Genomic DNA, 16,908 nt, shown 5'->3' on the forward strand with positions numbered 1-16,908 from the left:
ACTGCTACCACTGGTTTCAATAAGGCCACTTCTCGCCAGATAGAAACCATCTTTGTCACTGATTTCACCAGATTTTTTAACGTCAACAACTAGATTACTATATTCTAAAGATTCTTCTGATCACAAATTTGAAGATGAATGAATCGAGGAAATTTAATGAGCAAGATGATTTGAAGAGTTGTCCTCATGCAAGAGAAGAGATGATGAGGGCTGGGAAGAGTACTCAAAGATTTGATTGTTTTCATTTGTATCATGGGTAATCTCACCAACTTGTGCCAATTGAGAGGTTAACTCATCGGATGATGGACTTGAAGAACATGGAGTATCTCCATCGCAAGCAGATACATCACAGATGGTAGAGCACAAGGGATAGTGAGATGAAAAGGAAGTTTCAATAAACACATATTCTTTGACTGAATCATATTCTGAATCCAAAGTAAAATCTTCATGAGAAACCAAAAGATTAGTTGATACACCTGGGCATTCGTGATTGCATACATCAATAAATTCATCATCATTGGAATGATTGTTTCCCAAGGCTACAAATTGATCGAAATAATTAATTACATTTGATTCACTACCGAGATTGGAAAATTGAAAATCATCCAAGAATGGAAGCGCATCATATTCACATAGAGGATTTTAGAAAATAAAAGAGGGATTGAAAGCATCTTCACCTTTCTACTCCTTTTCATGTGTAATGTGACTGCCTTGTATCTAATAGCAATTCGAACCAACAATGTGAAAATCAAGAGAGTGTGGAAAACTAGTTGGTGGAATAGATTGCTCACACGGATCATGGTACAAAGAGTCATAACCTGTAGATGATAGAGGATATTAGAAATATAAATCAGATTCGAGACTAGAATTATGAAAAGTAACATTATCTTGCAGAATGGAGGAGTTAATATTCACCATAGGCTTCATGAGCCAATTTGGCATTTCCTCCATTGAATCTGAATCGTAAAAATTGGAAGAAGAATGAGAAGATGGATTAGGAATTTGATTTGAATTTCCCAACTTCACAATCACCACAAGGAGGCACCCACATTAGGAATGGAAAAGGAGGAGGACAAAGAACAAAAGGGAAAATAGGTTCCTCCTCTCAAATCAGAGGTGCCTCGTGATTTACAAGAGTTTGGATTCACTGTGCAAACATATATCAACTAAACACTTGAACTTTTGTTTAAAGAAATTCCAATCCATATTTTCTTCAGGAAATTCATAGAAAAGGTGAAGAAAATGATTAGAGAAATCCTCAATTGATTCATTAGGCTTCATTCTTAGTTGATTAATTATTTTAAGAACACCTAGTAATAATACTTATCAAAAGTTTTATGAAGCACCTTCACAAGTTGTTCGAATGAATGGATCCAAGCAATAGGCAATGTATGATACCATCTCTTAACTCGACCTTCAAAAGTGAGGGTGAGAAATTTAGACATAACATCCTTGCAATGTATTCCATTGGAAACGAAAAAATAGACAACTTGAAACATATGATCATGAAGAGTTAATTTACCCTCACCATCAAACTTAAATTGCAAAAAGTTATGAATAACTTCCGCAGGGATGGTAAGATTAAGCTCTTTAGAAAAACATCTCAGGATTATGATTTGGGGAAGAGCCATTTTGGATAGGAGATTCAAAGTAGTCTTAAAAGGAACATCTTGTCATCTAGCCCTCCTTCTAGTACCATTATTGACGGTGTTGGAAATCCGTTAACCAAGGGGTCTCCCTGATGTGAATTCCCAATTAGACCTCACACCATTTGGACTAGGAGCCCCATCCGAAATATCAGTCTCGCTGCTATGTATTCTTATAGATTTTCGTTGGCTCTAACTATCAGTGAGAGAGAGGAACACATGGTGGCTTTGAAAATAAAGGGGGGTGTGCCTGGTGAGTGTTCGATCATATGTGTGTCAAATTTCTTTCACTATAGAGGGAAGGAAAAGTGATCCTCTAAGAGAGAGGTAGTAGTACCACCCTAGCAGAGACACACATGAACAAGAACAGTTTGTACAACATCAAGCAGAATAGTCCATAGAGATGCAACGGTCATTGAAACCAATATAATGAGGAAGATCTCTCTAATATCTAGCGGATTAGTCCACAAGGATGTGACAACAATAATACCAGTTAAAGCACATTCTCAATATGATAAGTACCAAAATAACCAAAACGGTTCAACTACTTTTACACATATGAAAGAAAAGATGAATTAGAAACATTTATAGAATAGTCTTCAAAATATCCATAATCCATGCATGAAGAACTTGATCGCCCATAGGGATTCTCATATTAAGTAGAATTTCCAAGACACATGTACACAATGAACACCACTAGCTCTAGTAGTGGAGCATTGGAGCCACTCCTTGCTCCTCAAAAGAACTAACTTATCTCTCTGATGCCTTCTGAGGAGGAGCCAAGGTGAAAAGTCCTTTGCTCATATAATGAGGGTGTATATATAACCAAGGGGTGATGCTTCACCCTCCTTGTGACTCTTTGACTACCCTCATGGCTGTTTGAATTCCTATGACTTTAGACTTATATGACTCTTCATATTCCATGTGTGTCCTTTGGACTTCCACTTTAAAATACATTTCAAACAGGTAATTACATAATATACAATAATGATGTGGCATATGATTACTTGTGATAGGACATTACATGACATTGATGACATGGAATACATGATGATGTGATAGTGCCAAGTTTTCCTTCTTTCCACTTCTTTCTCTATGTCTTCTTTAACAGATGTCACATCTTATGTCTTCTGCTCCTTATGTGTTTTCTAGCATGTTTTACTTATCCATCTCCTTCTTCATAATCTTGCCATAACATGATAGAGTTCCTATATCTACAATTCACTCATTATAAGACAACATCAGTCCGATAAACCCCTAGCCTCAGATGGTGAACATTGATACACTGGCTGAGTCGAAACCAAGTGACAGGCTAGGAAAGAGGCTCAGTAATTGCATAATTTTGCAACTCAGGTAGTCAAGGGTGAAGCTTAAGCCTTGAGACTATGCAATGCATAGTTTAGGTTGGGATGAGGAAGAAAACTGCATAGTGTGTGAGCTCAGGATGACAAGCTGAGGGGATATTCACTGGATCAACCTATTACATAGTTTTGGATGATAGATGAGCCTAAGACACTGTGAAATTGCATAGCTCAAGAGATCAGGGTTGAGGCTTGAGCCTTGAGACTACACAGTACGTATTTCAGGCTAGACTGGGGGAAAAAATCGTGTAGTTTTGGGATCCAGAGAGGCAGGTTGAGGGGATGGACAATGAGTGAACAAACTGCGTAGTTCCAAGAGACAAGGGAGGTTGGGCCACTGGGAAATTGCGTAGATCAAGAGCTCAAGGGATGAGCTTGAGGTTAGAGATTATGAAGTGTGTAATTGAGGCCAGGCTAGGAGGATGAATTGTGTAATTCTAGGAGGCAAGGTCGGGCTTGAGAAATGAAGTTATGAAATCCGCAGTTCTAGGCTTGAGCATTGAAGTTCCGAAATGAAAAGTTATGGGCATGAGCACTGAGGTCGAGAAGTACGAAGTTCTGGTCTTAAGCACTGAAGTTACGAAATGCGCAGTTCTCGAGGGCTTGATGAGGATAGGTTGCTGAGAATTTTTCAAAATTTGGCCAAGTATGGGACCGAAGAGACTTTTGTGAATAGTGATATGACTTAACCATGATCACACACTTGAGACACTTTGACAACACAAAAAAAACATAGATCATCCAAAACACGTTAACAACATATTTCCCTCAATGCAACGACTTTACAACAAGTGTGACACTAAAGGTACACTTTGCGATGACCGTGACGACACTTGTGCGACAATGCTTAAAACTTTGGGAATGAGTGAGATTGATGTTTACATGGTTAGAACAACTCATTCACACAAAGATAACCCCTTGAAACCACCAAAACAAGAATTCATACATTGTGCAACAACTAACATGCGAAAAGATGCCAATTGCTAAAGTGCGAATGACTCTTGCGACATGTGAACGACAGTGAAAGTAACACAAGTGAAAGAAAAGATAACATGCAAAGGAAACTAATTAGAGTAAATGAAAGTGAAAGCGATAGCCAAAAACATGAAAATGATAGTCGCGAAAACAAAGGTGCGCGAAAGCGTCAATTTGCAAAACTCACCGAAATGGAAGTACAAACGTAGCTATAATGTGAGAAATTGTCATTGTCAGTGCACACTGACTGTCGACATGTATTGGACATCGCACATGCATAGTCTTGATGGAATGTGCTATGCTTGTCCAAGATTGCATAAAATAATGCGCTCATAAACTTGTTGCAGTCTGAGCATGTGCGAGCAAGTGACTTCAACACTTTCGATACAAGAATGGAGCTTAAAAGCATCAACTGACCAAGAAGTGACTATGGAATGACTAATCATAGGATCTACAGTAGGCTCCGAAATTTGAGTGTATGCAAAATTTTGGAGGGTGTTCGTCGCAGCGGAAAAAAATATTTATGCATCATAATCTTTCCACACAACATTCATTACAATTGCAATCACCAAAGTCTTTTAATTTTCAGTGTGACATGTCATATCTTTATCATGCCACTGCCACCTGGTGCCATCTATCATCCTACTTGCCCTGCCATGTCAGTTGACGTCCACTGCTTGTGAATGAGAAAATTTGTTATCCATCTATTTTGGAAATGGGAAAAATGCTACATTCTTGGAGTCCTAGATATCTGGATGCACTTCTCAATGCCATGTCAACTAGCCAACTCCTTAGGCAACTCATCTAATCAAACCAATCTAATTCTACCACTTGTCACCTCTACCACATTATTGGAAGTCTAATAAAATATGGTATCCAATCGATTTCTTGTGTAGTCCTTTGTTATACGTCCAAAAGGCCCTGATGCTTGAATACCACTTCTAGTGTTGAACCAAGACCAAATCGAATCATGACCCAAAATCTTTAAAAATAAATCTAGACCTGGGTCTTCGCTTAAGTGGATTCATTATGCAACCCCCAAATACCTAGATGCCTAGACATCTCCTCCTGTATGTAACTTTGTGTAACTAGAACCTTGACCTAGATGCCTGTTGCATGAATCCAGATCTTAATAACTATGTAACCCCAGGATTATTTAGTTCTAGAAAAATAATGAAAACGCTACATTATCCAGATTTCTCAATTGTGCCTAGATATCCTGAATACCTTAGCCAACATAAATTGCCAAACATACCTTCACTTCAAAACCTTTTTTTCCTCAGTCCTTGGGAATTTGACTAAATGACATATATTGTTTGAAAGATCTCTAAGAGGGCTACCTAAATACACACTTTGCAAGAGCATTTCAGTAGGTCAACTATAGACAAAATACCTTCAAGGATAGGCCATTAGAGCATATATCCAACAGTTTGTAACCACTACAAGACTCTGCAAACACCAAAAACACATAAGTAACAACATCAACAAAGTCCCCCTCAACTTGTAGTCCTTGACATTCATGACTAAGATTGACATCAATGACGACCAATTTGCAATATGCTTAAAAAAGAGATAAAGAGGGAGAGAAATAGAGGAGGAAAATATAGGGGTAGGGAGGGAAAGGGAAATATAGAGGGGTAGGAATACAGAAAAATAAAGAGAGATAGAGCTAGGGATATGGAAAGAGATAGAAAGGAGTAGAGAGAAGGAGAGAGTGAGAAAAATAGAGATAGCAGGGAGACAGAAAAAGAAAGAGAGAGAGGGCAGGGAGTAGAAAGGGATTTGGAAGGATGGTGAGAAATGGAGAAAAAAAGTTGTGTGCATTAAATTAGCACATACCTATTATTGGCTTGCATTATGAACACACACATAGTTTTATCGCACATGAGTTTCTAAATAAATAAATAAAATGATTAAAACACCTTCCAAATACATGGTAGATGAGATTACCACTTTCATTATAGATTTTAATTAATAAACCTTATGATTTGGTGTGCATAAAGAAAAACACAAACATTTTTAAATTTCAACAACATTTCTCCATATACTTCATACATTTAGTTGCTAAATAAAACTACATTTCTCCATATACTTCATACATTAGTTGCTAAATAAAACTACACATACTTATAGAGATTAATAATTTTTTTTTGACATATATATATATATATATATAAATAATTTCCTGATCATAATTTTTTTATTTTTACTATAACATTTGACTTATTAACCTATTTTGAAATATGAAAAAACCTACACCAATTTAAATAAATAAAAAAATGATTAATTTTTTTTTAATAATTAAACATAATGCTAACATTGTTATTTCAAAACTTCACTGCATTTTTTAATTTAAGAAAAACATACAATCAACCTCAGTTATATAACACTATATTGCTCCAGCCCTTTAAGTTTTCTATCTGAAAATTTTCCTTGCACATGACCAATACCCATATTATGAGTTGCAAACATTTTCAATTTTATTTCTGTTATGCGGATTGTAACTTTTTGAACTCTGTAACTTTCTAAACTCTCTAGTTATAGTATATAAATTTTAGTTTTTGAAGCGAGAAGAGAGTTTTGTTTCCGTTATAACAAGTATTCCATGTACATTTGTATAGTTTTTGAATTTTATTTATAATATAAATTTTTTTTTTTTAATTAATACATTAACAATTGTATCATAGGTTACAACGGGAACATCCTAAGGTGAGAGCACATGAAAGAGTGAATAAGAAAATGAGAGCAAATTTTGCATGGAGTTTTATTTATTTATCAATGTAATGCAGGTGTGAGAGAGTATTTGAAATCTAAATTTTTGTAGAATTAAAAAAAAAAAGGAGAAAGGGAAGGGAAAAAAATTATTTAAAATAATAATAACAATAATAATAAATTATTTAAAAAATAAATTAAATTAGTTATAATTATAAAAATATTTTTGAAATATTATTTTCTAATAATTTATAAACAAATTTAAAATCCAAAACAAATGGGTATAAGAATTAAATCAAGCCACAATATCCATGGAAATTTGATCATTTCAGTCATATATTCAAATCTACATGTAGAACATATAATCTAGCACAAATAAAAGGTTGACAACATCATCAGTTGTTTAGCACATTTAAATCCCAACAAAACTTTGACATGTAAAATTTTGTTACCTTGCCCCTTTTCATTGAATTGGTATATTGAATTTTAGCCTAAACCCATGACAATACAATATCCACCCCATGTTGAAATTGTTTGTAGGATGAAACGCCGAGGATGAATGTTTTTTTGTTTAATATAGAGCAGAAATCAGTAGAGCCTAGGCACCATATAATTAGAAATAGTTGTAAGTCTGCGTAATGTGCAATTATTAGATCACCAAAATTATTCAATCCTTTTCCACTGTGTACATTTAGAAAATATAAGTTTACAATTGAAACTGAGAAGAAGATGAGATATTTTCATAATGTATAATTTGATCAGAAAAATTATTCGAACAATTTTCACACATTCATAAAATGTAAGTTAATTATTCGAACAATTTTCACACATTCGTAAAATGTAAGTTTACTCTTGAAATTAAAAAGAAGATGAAATGTTGATAGTCAATGGTAATCAGTAACATTATTGTTAGCCAACATTGTACCTTAATCAATAGTATACTCAAGAGGCATAATAACGATATGGAGTAGTGAAAAAATCAAATATTTCATAACTAAACAATTTCATAAATGTCACATAATGTAATAAGCCTCACAAAGAAGCATATTACACCTCATATATAAACATTTCAAATGTTATCCAAAGTACAAAGGACATGGCATTCTTGCATTTCCTAGTCTTCACTTTGCATGAAAAGAATGGATGCAATAGTGCCAGTGGTTTTGGAGACTAGAAAGTAGCTTTTGTGATGTCTATGATAGATTATTGATGCAGTCAGGTGAAAGGGATATTGTAAACTAACAAAGCCCACAACTTGTGGAACTTGGGGAAGAGTGAAACAAACAATCATCGGCTTGCAAAAGAAATATGTTGCTCAAAATATGGAAATCAATTATTATAATTATAATTATGAAAGTTTACTCTAGTAAATGACTATAATTAGTTCGTCAAAAAATGTGTGATAATGAAATGGAAGAGTGTTTGAAAATGAACTTGCCTTGGTCATGGGAGTTTCAATACTTTTAGTCATAAATGTAAGGGGAAAGATGACATATTCAACACCATTGAAGATTTATGCATTGTTGAAGATGGATATTTCTAGATTGTCACTCAACTCGAATTGTTCACATTTTGTCATGTTCATGTATGTGAATTATAATTTTGAGAGCATATTTGATTTTAAGTAATAATTGTAGTAGTGGTATCCCTGACTTTGGCATCGATATAAACCTTTTTTGTATATTGTGCAATGTAATTTCTACTGCTTCTATTTCAATGTAGTAACTAAATAGATGTGATATTTGTGAGTCCATAGGTCTTGTTCCAAAAGACAAAGAATGTCATAAGAAAGTAGTTAAGAAATATAATAACAATGTAAAATATGCAACCATGCATTAATAATGAGAAAATATCAAAATTATTATAAGATAAATAAAGTATGCTATAAAAATAGACATAGCTTATTAATTTTGTGAAACCCTTAGGAGATATTAATGTATGCGTTGGAGCAACTCCTCTTCTAGAGGAATTGAATGGAGGAGTGTTACATAGTATTTTGCCACACCTCCTGCACTTCCCTATGACATAACCCGAAGTGCCTGAAACATGACTGTTATGTAGTGTACTCATTCATATATAACCCTGGAATCCTTCCTAAGTCATTGACTAGAAAATGCCTTGAGCTTTCCCTGGAAGAAATCACTCTAAAACCCTAATTTGAACATCATCACACTTATGAGACTCAAAACAACGATGATTTCCCATTGCAATGAACTTGACCCGCGATGGTATCACTCTGTTCCCTTGTATACCCGAAATGATTCCAAAAAGGCAACTTTCTTTAAGAGGATTAGAAGTTTCGTGATCTAGAATCTTCCAGAGTGGCGAGCTGGAGGTTGTTTGGCATAGATGAGGTCGAATTCTCCCAACTTGGCCTCTTGGTCTTATCCCTATGAGATACCTACTCGAGATGAGGGCCTAATCCTATCTTTGGAGAGGTATTAACTCCCTTTCCCAACCTATATATTCATCCTCTCCCATTCCCAAATGGTTGGTCTATGCCTATTTGCACCCCTATGCTAAGATTGTGCCTATATGCTATTCATTTGGCTTGGAGAAGGAGTGCTTGGAGAGCTTAGATTGGACTTGGATATTCATTCAAGGAGAACCTATCAACATCAAGGATTGGTTGTATGCTCCCCTTTATTTTCTATTCATATACAACTGTTGGTTCATTTTCCCTAAATCTGTATGCTCATGTATCATTTAGCTTAACATTCCTTGATCAGTTAACTAGGTTTCTTTTGGATATGCTATTTTTATTTGCATGTATTTTTGTGTCTTAATCTCTTGTGCAAGTGCATAAATGTTGATGACAATAGGAACGAGCCCATGGCACAAGGGATTCAAGGTCTTCAACAAAGGAGATCGAGATAGCATCAGAATGAGGTAGGCCATCTTCTTCATCTCTCTTTTCAATTGCAACTTAGGAAAGTGTCTAGTATATTGTCACTTCGGTTGCTAGACCCACTCATTGGGCTAGAGGGATCGTCTTTGTCCGCAGAGAGGATTTACCTAGACAATAAAATGGCGACTCCACTAGGGAGCCTATGATCCTTTCCATCCAATCCTTCACCTCATTTTTGTGATGAGTTTGACCAACCGTCCAATCCCAGACTTGTTTGCTTGTCTGTAACTATTTTCACTTCCTGGTAATTGCTTGAAGGTTCTTGATTTGTGCTGCTCTTGAAGATTTTTTGTTTTTTCTTTATCTTTCTCAACCATCACAGTTTTAGCCCTTACAGTTGCGATGACATCGCGGATATTTTGATTATAGTAGCGATGCTCACTACTTTTCTTTTAACAGGTGTGATGATAACATAGGTTAAAGAAAATTAAGGTTTGTCTTCATGTTTTTAGTTTTTTGCCTTCTGTTTGTGGCTTATTGGTTCAATTTTAGTGTCCTTGTCTTGTTTGACATGTTTGTCTAATTACAATTACCTCTTTATTTGGTTTTAAGTGCGTTTGGAGCTTGATTTGCCTTCTAGGGTTTTAGGTCTTCTAGGTCATCTTCATTCACTCATTGGTCTTATCTTCAAAGATTGATTACCTTTGTTAAAAGAGTCTTTTCGTCTTTGGATTTATTTTGCAAATCACTTTTGGTTCTTGGGTGTTAAGTTGTTTTCATTAGTGTCGAATTGAGTATATGCTTTGGAAGTCCTTTAGTTACCTTTGGAAAGCAATAGATTACAAAAAATTTTGTTTCGATTGAACTGACAAGAAATATCTGCTTTGAATTTTGTGTTTCGAAAAACGAAAGTGAAAGTTTTTATCTTTTAAGTAGTTTTCGAAGCATTTGCTGCATTCAAAATCATTAATGTGAAAGATATTTTCATGATTATTGAAGTTGTTTGCATTCTCTTTTTCTTTTTGAACTAGATTACATTGATTGCATTAAAGTGAAAAAGAAATCGTCATTATATCTTAAGGTAGTTCGCTTTAAGGTTTTGTGTTGGCATTGAATTTTCTTATGATATGAAATATTAGATTTCATGTTTTGCATTTAGTATTGGAAAATTATCATTGATGCATTGTTGCTTGTTTGATGCATGATTTTGGTGTTTCTCTTCCCTAAATAGATAGTTTTCATTGAATGAAAGGATTTCAATTTCATCATTTAGTTGCATTTTAGGAACAAGTGACATCGTTAAGGCCTCAAAATCGAAACATAATTTCAAGATAAACTTTAAAATCTATCAATTAATCTAAGGATAATTTGAAACATTAATTTTTATACTTAGTGGTCTAGGATATATACGTGTTTTGGCATCTATAAAACTTAGTAGTTGTCATTTGCTCTTGCATTAAATAATGCTAGCACAAAATTGTTCTCCCTGTACCATCGAGTATATAAAGGGAGACCCTCATAGGTTGCAAACCTTTATCCATAGGAAGTTGAGTCTACCACCCTGTAAACGTGATACACCGAACATAGCATTCAGGGAGATTTCCTGCACATACGTCAAGTCCTTGGTAAATTTATTTGCTAAGGTGTATATTTCATTTCACAGTTACTTGGTAATCCTTTTTTCCTAGAGTTACCTAAGTGGTCATTTCGATATTTTCTAACCCCTTAAATTTGAAGAGATCATCGAGCACTCATCCTTTCAATCTTGCTAAAACTATTGAAAGCGACTAGAGTCACCTTTTCATCCTTTTCTCGACTCTTAAAAGATGAAAAGGAAAAGTTTTTGTTTCTAAAAATAACTGCCCACGATGAACATGTCGAACCCAAGCAGTTGATTCTTGGACCAATATTGAGTAATTCCCTATTAATTTCAAGAGTTTTAATAAGCCCTCAATGAATCTCCTTTCCTTTTCTGCTCTTGAGAGAAAGTCATCGTGGCTAAACCATTGAGTTCGTCTCACAGTTCCCTTTCATTTTCTAATACTGAAGGGTCCTCCCAAGGAGTTCATCTGGAGCTTTCTCGGTCACTTGAAGATCAAGGCTTTGAACTTGGGATTATTCCAAGTATCCAACCCCTATCTTCTTGTCCACCTTCGTCGTATTCCTAGTCACCTCAAGATTCTGATCTTGAGACTCCAAACAATCCTATACAAACCCCTAAGAGTCCACAAAGGATTGTTATTCATCCGTCGAATCTATTATTAAATTCTGTTGTGATATCTCCTCAGTGCCCTTATAGTCCTTACAATTGGCCTCGTATTCCTTTTGAGTTATCTCCTTGTACATCTTGGGTTCCTCGTCACCATTTTTTTCCATCTATGGAGTTAGAGGGTGAAATCCAAACCTCTTCTCCAGGTCATTTCGAAGTTTCTGCTACCCATAATCCTCATGTAGATGATGAACTAGGGTATGAATTTCCTCCATAAGGCTTTCCTTTTACAAGAAGAGTCCCATCTCTCACCCTTCTTGAAACTAGTGGACCCATGTTTCCACCTGGTTATACAACATTAGCTCAGTTAGTTTCAGGTACTCCTAGTGCTTCATCCTTGTATCAAAATCCCATTTGGTCTTCAAATGCTATGCCTACATCTAGTTCATTCATTCCAAGCACGACCTCTCGAACTTTTATACAAATTGTTGTCATGTTAGTTCCTGTTCAACCTACGATTCCATCGCAACCTATATCATCATTTCAATTGACTCTTTCGGTACAACCGACTGTTTCAGGTTAGGTTTCAGTTAGTTCTTCTACCCCTCTGTCAAGTGGATAGAATGTGCCACCACCTAGGGGCAAAATCCTAATATTCCTCTTGTATGAAATGAGACCACTATGAGTGGATTCCAAACTCACAAGGTTGGAGTTAATCAACCTTATTCCAGCAGTATTCCTAATCTGGTTGATCCATCTGGGTCGGGTAACATCCAGTATCAACAACATTATATGGCTCAAATTCCACTCCAACAGGCTTATGTCCCATATGGTTCGTAAGGCTTGGTCAATCTGTCTTACATTCCTCAATTCGGAGCTTATGTCCAACCTAGTCTATCCACTATTCCTGGTGGAGATGATCAGAGTCAATTCGGAAATTACCAATACCCGCAGGGTATATCCCAAGGAACTGTCCAATTACCCTTGCAGCAGTAAGGGAAACCATTGTAGCAGCAAGGGAAAACATTGCAGCATCAAGGGAAACTGTTACAGCAGCAGGGGCAGCCTTTGTCGCAGTCTCAACAGCCTTTGCAATAGCAACCTTAGTTTTTTCAGTAGTCTACTCAACCTTTATACTCGTAAGGCCAACCTTTGCAGCAGCAAGTTCAACCTTTACATCCACAAAGTGAACCTTTGCAGCAACAAGGTCAACCTCTGCAGCATTAAACTTCATATGCATATCAACAAGGTCAGCCCTTGCAAGCACATGGTCAACCCCTCTAGCACCAAGGCCAAACCCATCAGGTCTAGGGTCAATAGGTTCAACAACCTTACAACCTATATGTTGTGTATAATGCTTATCAACGAACTATGGTAGGGAAAAATGAAACCTACCCTGGAAAAAATCCACCTTATGGTTAAGGTAACCCTCTATGGGGGAAAAATCCTTACTAACAAGGTTGGAACTCGCAGTTTGGGTCTCCTCAAAGGCCCTACATGTCATTCAATATGCAATTGACTTTCTTGGCTATGTTGGAACTGCCAGACGTCTCAAGGCTCAGAAATGATCCTATTCTTCATTCACCTTACTGGCCTCCTGTTCCAACTAAAATTCCAAGTGATTTCCGTAAATTGAAAGGAAAATCTAAAGAGGACCCACAAGCCCATGTGATGAACTATCACCTATGGTGCTCTTCAAATTCATATGTTGATGATTCTATCCATCTTCGCCTCTTTCAGAGAACCTTAACAGGAGCTTTCGCAAAATGGTATATCGAGTTGCCTTGAGCTACCTATGTTAACTTTAACTCTCTAGCTATGGCCTTCCTCACTCACTTCCAATTTTCTGTTCGGTATGAAATTGGCACTCATTTGCTCACATCCCTTAAGCAAGATACTGCGACCCACATTTCCAATCATATCCATGAATGGGTACGTCAGCATTGCCTCATCAAATTCGAGATTGTTGATGAGTTGTTGACTGAATGGTTCACAAAATCATTTGTTAACAAGATTGCTAAGGATATAACTATGGGTGGATGTTTTACTAAAGAACAAGCTATTTCCTGTGCTCAGTATGCAAACTTAGTCTATTCACAATCTGGTATGTTGTATGAGATGTCACCTGATGCTTCAAGACCATATTCAGATCTGACAACATCAAAGTCTCTCAATATACCACCTGTTGATGGTGCAATTGGTTCCATGTCTTAGACTTCCACAGAGGCTTCCTCGAAGCAGAAATCTGTTTCAAAGACTCATTCCAATAATCCTTCAAAAAATTCATCAAATCCTAGTAAAACCTCTGAGGTACATGTTATCCAGTCTACCACAACAGATAAGGCCTCCAAAGGTAAGAAAAAGGGGAAAGGTAAAGCCAAAATCGATACCCTGAAACAAGATTTGCCTAAATCATCTGCTGATGATGCTTCTAAGAGAAAGTCGAAATGTCCTTGCCTCATCTGTGAGGAAGATCATTACACCAAGGATTGTCTCCGACGTTCTGAAGTTAACTTTTTATTGAAAGGGACTCCGGCTATTTTGGAAGAATTGTTTCCATCTTAGTAGACACAGTTGGTGGACCAACCAAAATCCTCTGCCTCCTCTTGTTCCCAAGTTTTCATGATGAAAGTTTCATCACCTATTTCAATTGCTACTCGAACAAAGGACTATCAAACCCTACACAAGAAGACAGTGGAGAAAGAAGTCATTGATATACCTTCTACTTTCACTCTGTCCAGTTTTGGTCCACTCCATATTTAGCACCCTAACAGTGAGTCCATAATCTGACCACCTCCCAAAGGTGTACTTCAGAAATCATCTTATAATTCAAATGCTAGAGTTGCACAACATTATAATATTGTTGAGGATTTAGCTCAAGCACCTTCAGTGATGTCTTCCTTGGAGGTTCTTGAAACCTTTCCAACACAATGGAAATCATTGTTGTCTACTATTGGCGCTATTGATCCTGCCAATTCGAGTTTAACTACCTTTGATCTTGAAAACCACATTCCTCATCTTCCTCATTAGATTTCTTTTCTGATACAGGTTCTCATTAAAGGAAAGATGATTCATCACACTTTTATTGATGAAGGTGATTCCACGTGCATCATGTTTGTTTCGTGTTGGAAGGCCATTGGGTCTCCTTCTCTTAACCAGTCCCCGAACATTTTGGAGGCCTTTGATGGCAGAGGCTCCCATCCATATGAAATTCTCACAAACTTGCCGATTACGTTGGAAGGAAAGACCGTTGAGCTAGAAGTGGAAGTTGTAGATGCGAATCTCAACTACAACCTTCTTCTTAGGCACAATTAGACCCACGCTATGTCTTGTGTGGTAACTTCTTTTTTCTAGGTGCTTCGCTTTCCTCACGAAGGAAAAATTGTCACCATTAACCAACTGTCTTTTTTCTCTTCCGGTTCATCGAACAACAATGTCCCTTATGTGGGAAATATTGAGGTTCCTTATGAGAGTGCGGGGGTAGGTCTTTCCAAAGATTCTGCTTTAATGGGTACTTTTACTCTCCTGCCTCCAAACGTTACTTCGATTGATGTGATCTCGGTTTCTACAGATCCTTGGATTATTCCTACTATAGATCAAATTGAATCATTTGGCGATTCTATGCTTTTAAGTTCATTGGAGCAAAATTATCAAGAAATTGTCTTGGCTTCAATCACCGCCTTATAAAGTCGGATTGTCTTCAGTATGAACCTGGATACTTATGTGCCATCTCCTTGGCTTGGTTCTTGGGATTCGTTGGACCCTCTAAATGAGACATTCCACACTGACAAGAGTATCATTGAGGTTATGTCTCTAGATGAAACCCCTTGGAACGGTCTCCATCATCGTTCTTCATTTCTTCCCAACCTTGATGAGATGCCTTCGTGTATTGAAGCATTTGTTTCTCATTTCCCAACGCATCCACTTCAAACACCTGTCCTGGTGCATGAAGTCATGTCGAAGGGTAATATGGGAAACATTACTGCTACTATGCCTCTTGACATTTCCATTAAACTTGGAATTGTCAAGAACATTCATATTGGGGTGTCCTATTCTCCCGATGAGATCAGGGTGTACACTCAACTTTTCAAATAATTTAGAGATGCCTTTGCATGGTCATACAAGGAAATTCCTGGTATTGATCCAATAATAATGGTGCATAAAATACCTATCTATCCTGGTGCAAATCTTGTTCACCAACAGCTTCGCCCTGTGCATCCTCGAAAGGCTGCTGCTATTAAAGTAGAAGTGGAAAAGCTTTTGAAAGATGGTTTTATATATCCAATCCCATTGATAGATTGGTTTTCCAACATTGGCCCTATTTCTAAAAGGCAAGACACGATCTGTGTCTATGTTGACTACCGCAATATCAATCACACGTGTCCAAAAGACAATTATCTCACTCCGTTTATCAAGAAGTAAGATTTTCTCATTCATGGATGGTTGTTCTGGATACAACCAAATCAACATTTAACCTGCTGATCAACATAAGATGACCTTTATTTGTCCATGGGGCACTTTTTCCTACAAGAAGATTCCTTTCGGTTTAAAAAATGTTGGCACTACCTTCCAGAGAGCAATGTATTATGTGTTTCATGATATTCGAAACATTGTTCAACCTTACCTTGACGACTTACCAACCCATTCTGCTAAGCGTCATGACCATCTGGATCACTTAAGATCCATCTTTCTGCGATGTCGGCATTATAACATCCATCTCAATCCGCACAAGTGCGTTTTTTGCATTGAATCTGGTCGACTCTTGGGTTTTGTAGTATCCCATGAAGGTATCTGAATCGATCCTTTAAAAGTTGAGGCTATTGTCAACTTACCCCCCACCTCATTGTTGCAATTGCAAAGCCTTCAAGGAAAGGCTAACTTACTTCGTCGATTCGTTCCTAATTATGCTGAGCTCGCCAAGGGTTTTACTTGCTTGCTTAAGACGGGGGTCCCTTCCATTTGGGATGAAGTTGCCTAGAAATCCTTCGATGCTTTGAAAGACACGCTTATTAGTGCTCATCTCTTGCCTCCCCTTGATTATAGACATGATTATTTCCTATACTTGGCTGCAACTAATACTACCATTGCTATGGTATTAGTTCAAGATGACGATGATGGCAACGAACATGTGGTTTATTATTTAAGCCAGAATATTCT

General features: G+C 36.8%; 1 pseudogene; it reads right to left on the bottom strand.

Moving 5' to 3' along the window:
- LOC149217581 (pathogen-related protein-like) overlaps window positions 1-12,991 on the bottom strand; it is a 68,178-nt pseudogene extending 55,187 nt beyond the window's left edge.
- Between the last annotated feature and the right edge of the window lie 3,917 nt (window positions 12,992-16,908).

Source organism: Pinus tabuliformis, chromosome 1_1 (genome assembly GCF_031772625.1).
Source record: "Pinus tabuliformis cultivar Carrire ecotype Pingquan chromosome 1_1, CPIR1, whole genome shotgun sequence".
Classification (NCBI taxonomy): Eukaryota; Viridiplantae; Streptophyta; class Pinopsida; order Pinales; family Pinaceae; genus Pinus; species Pinus tabuliformis.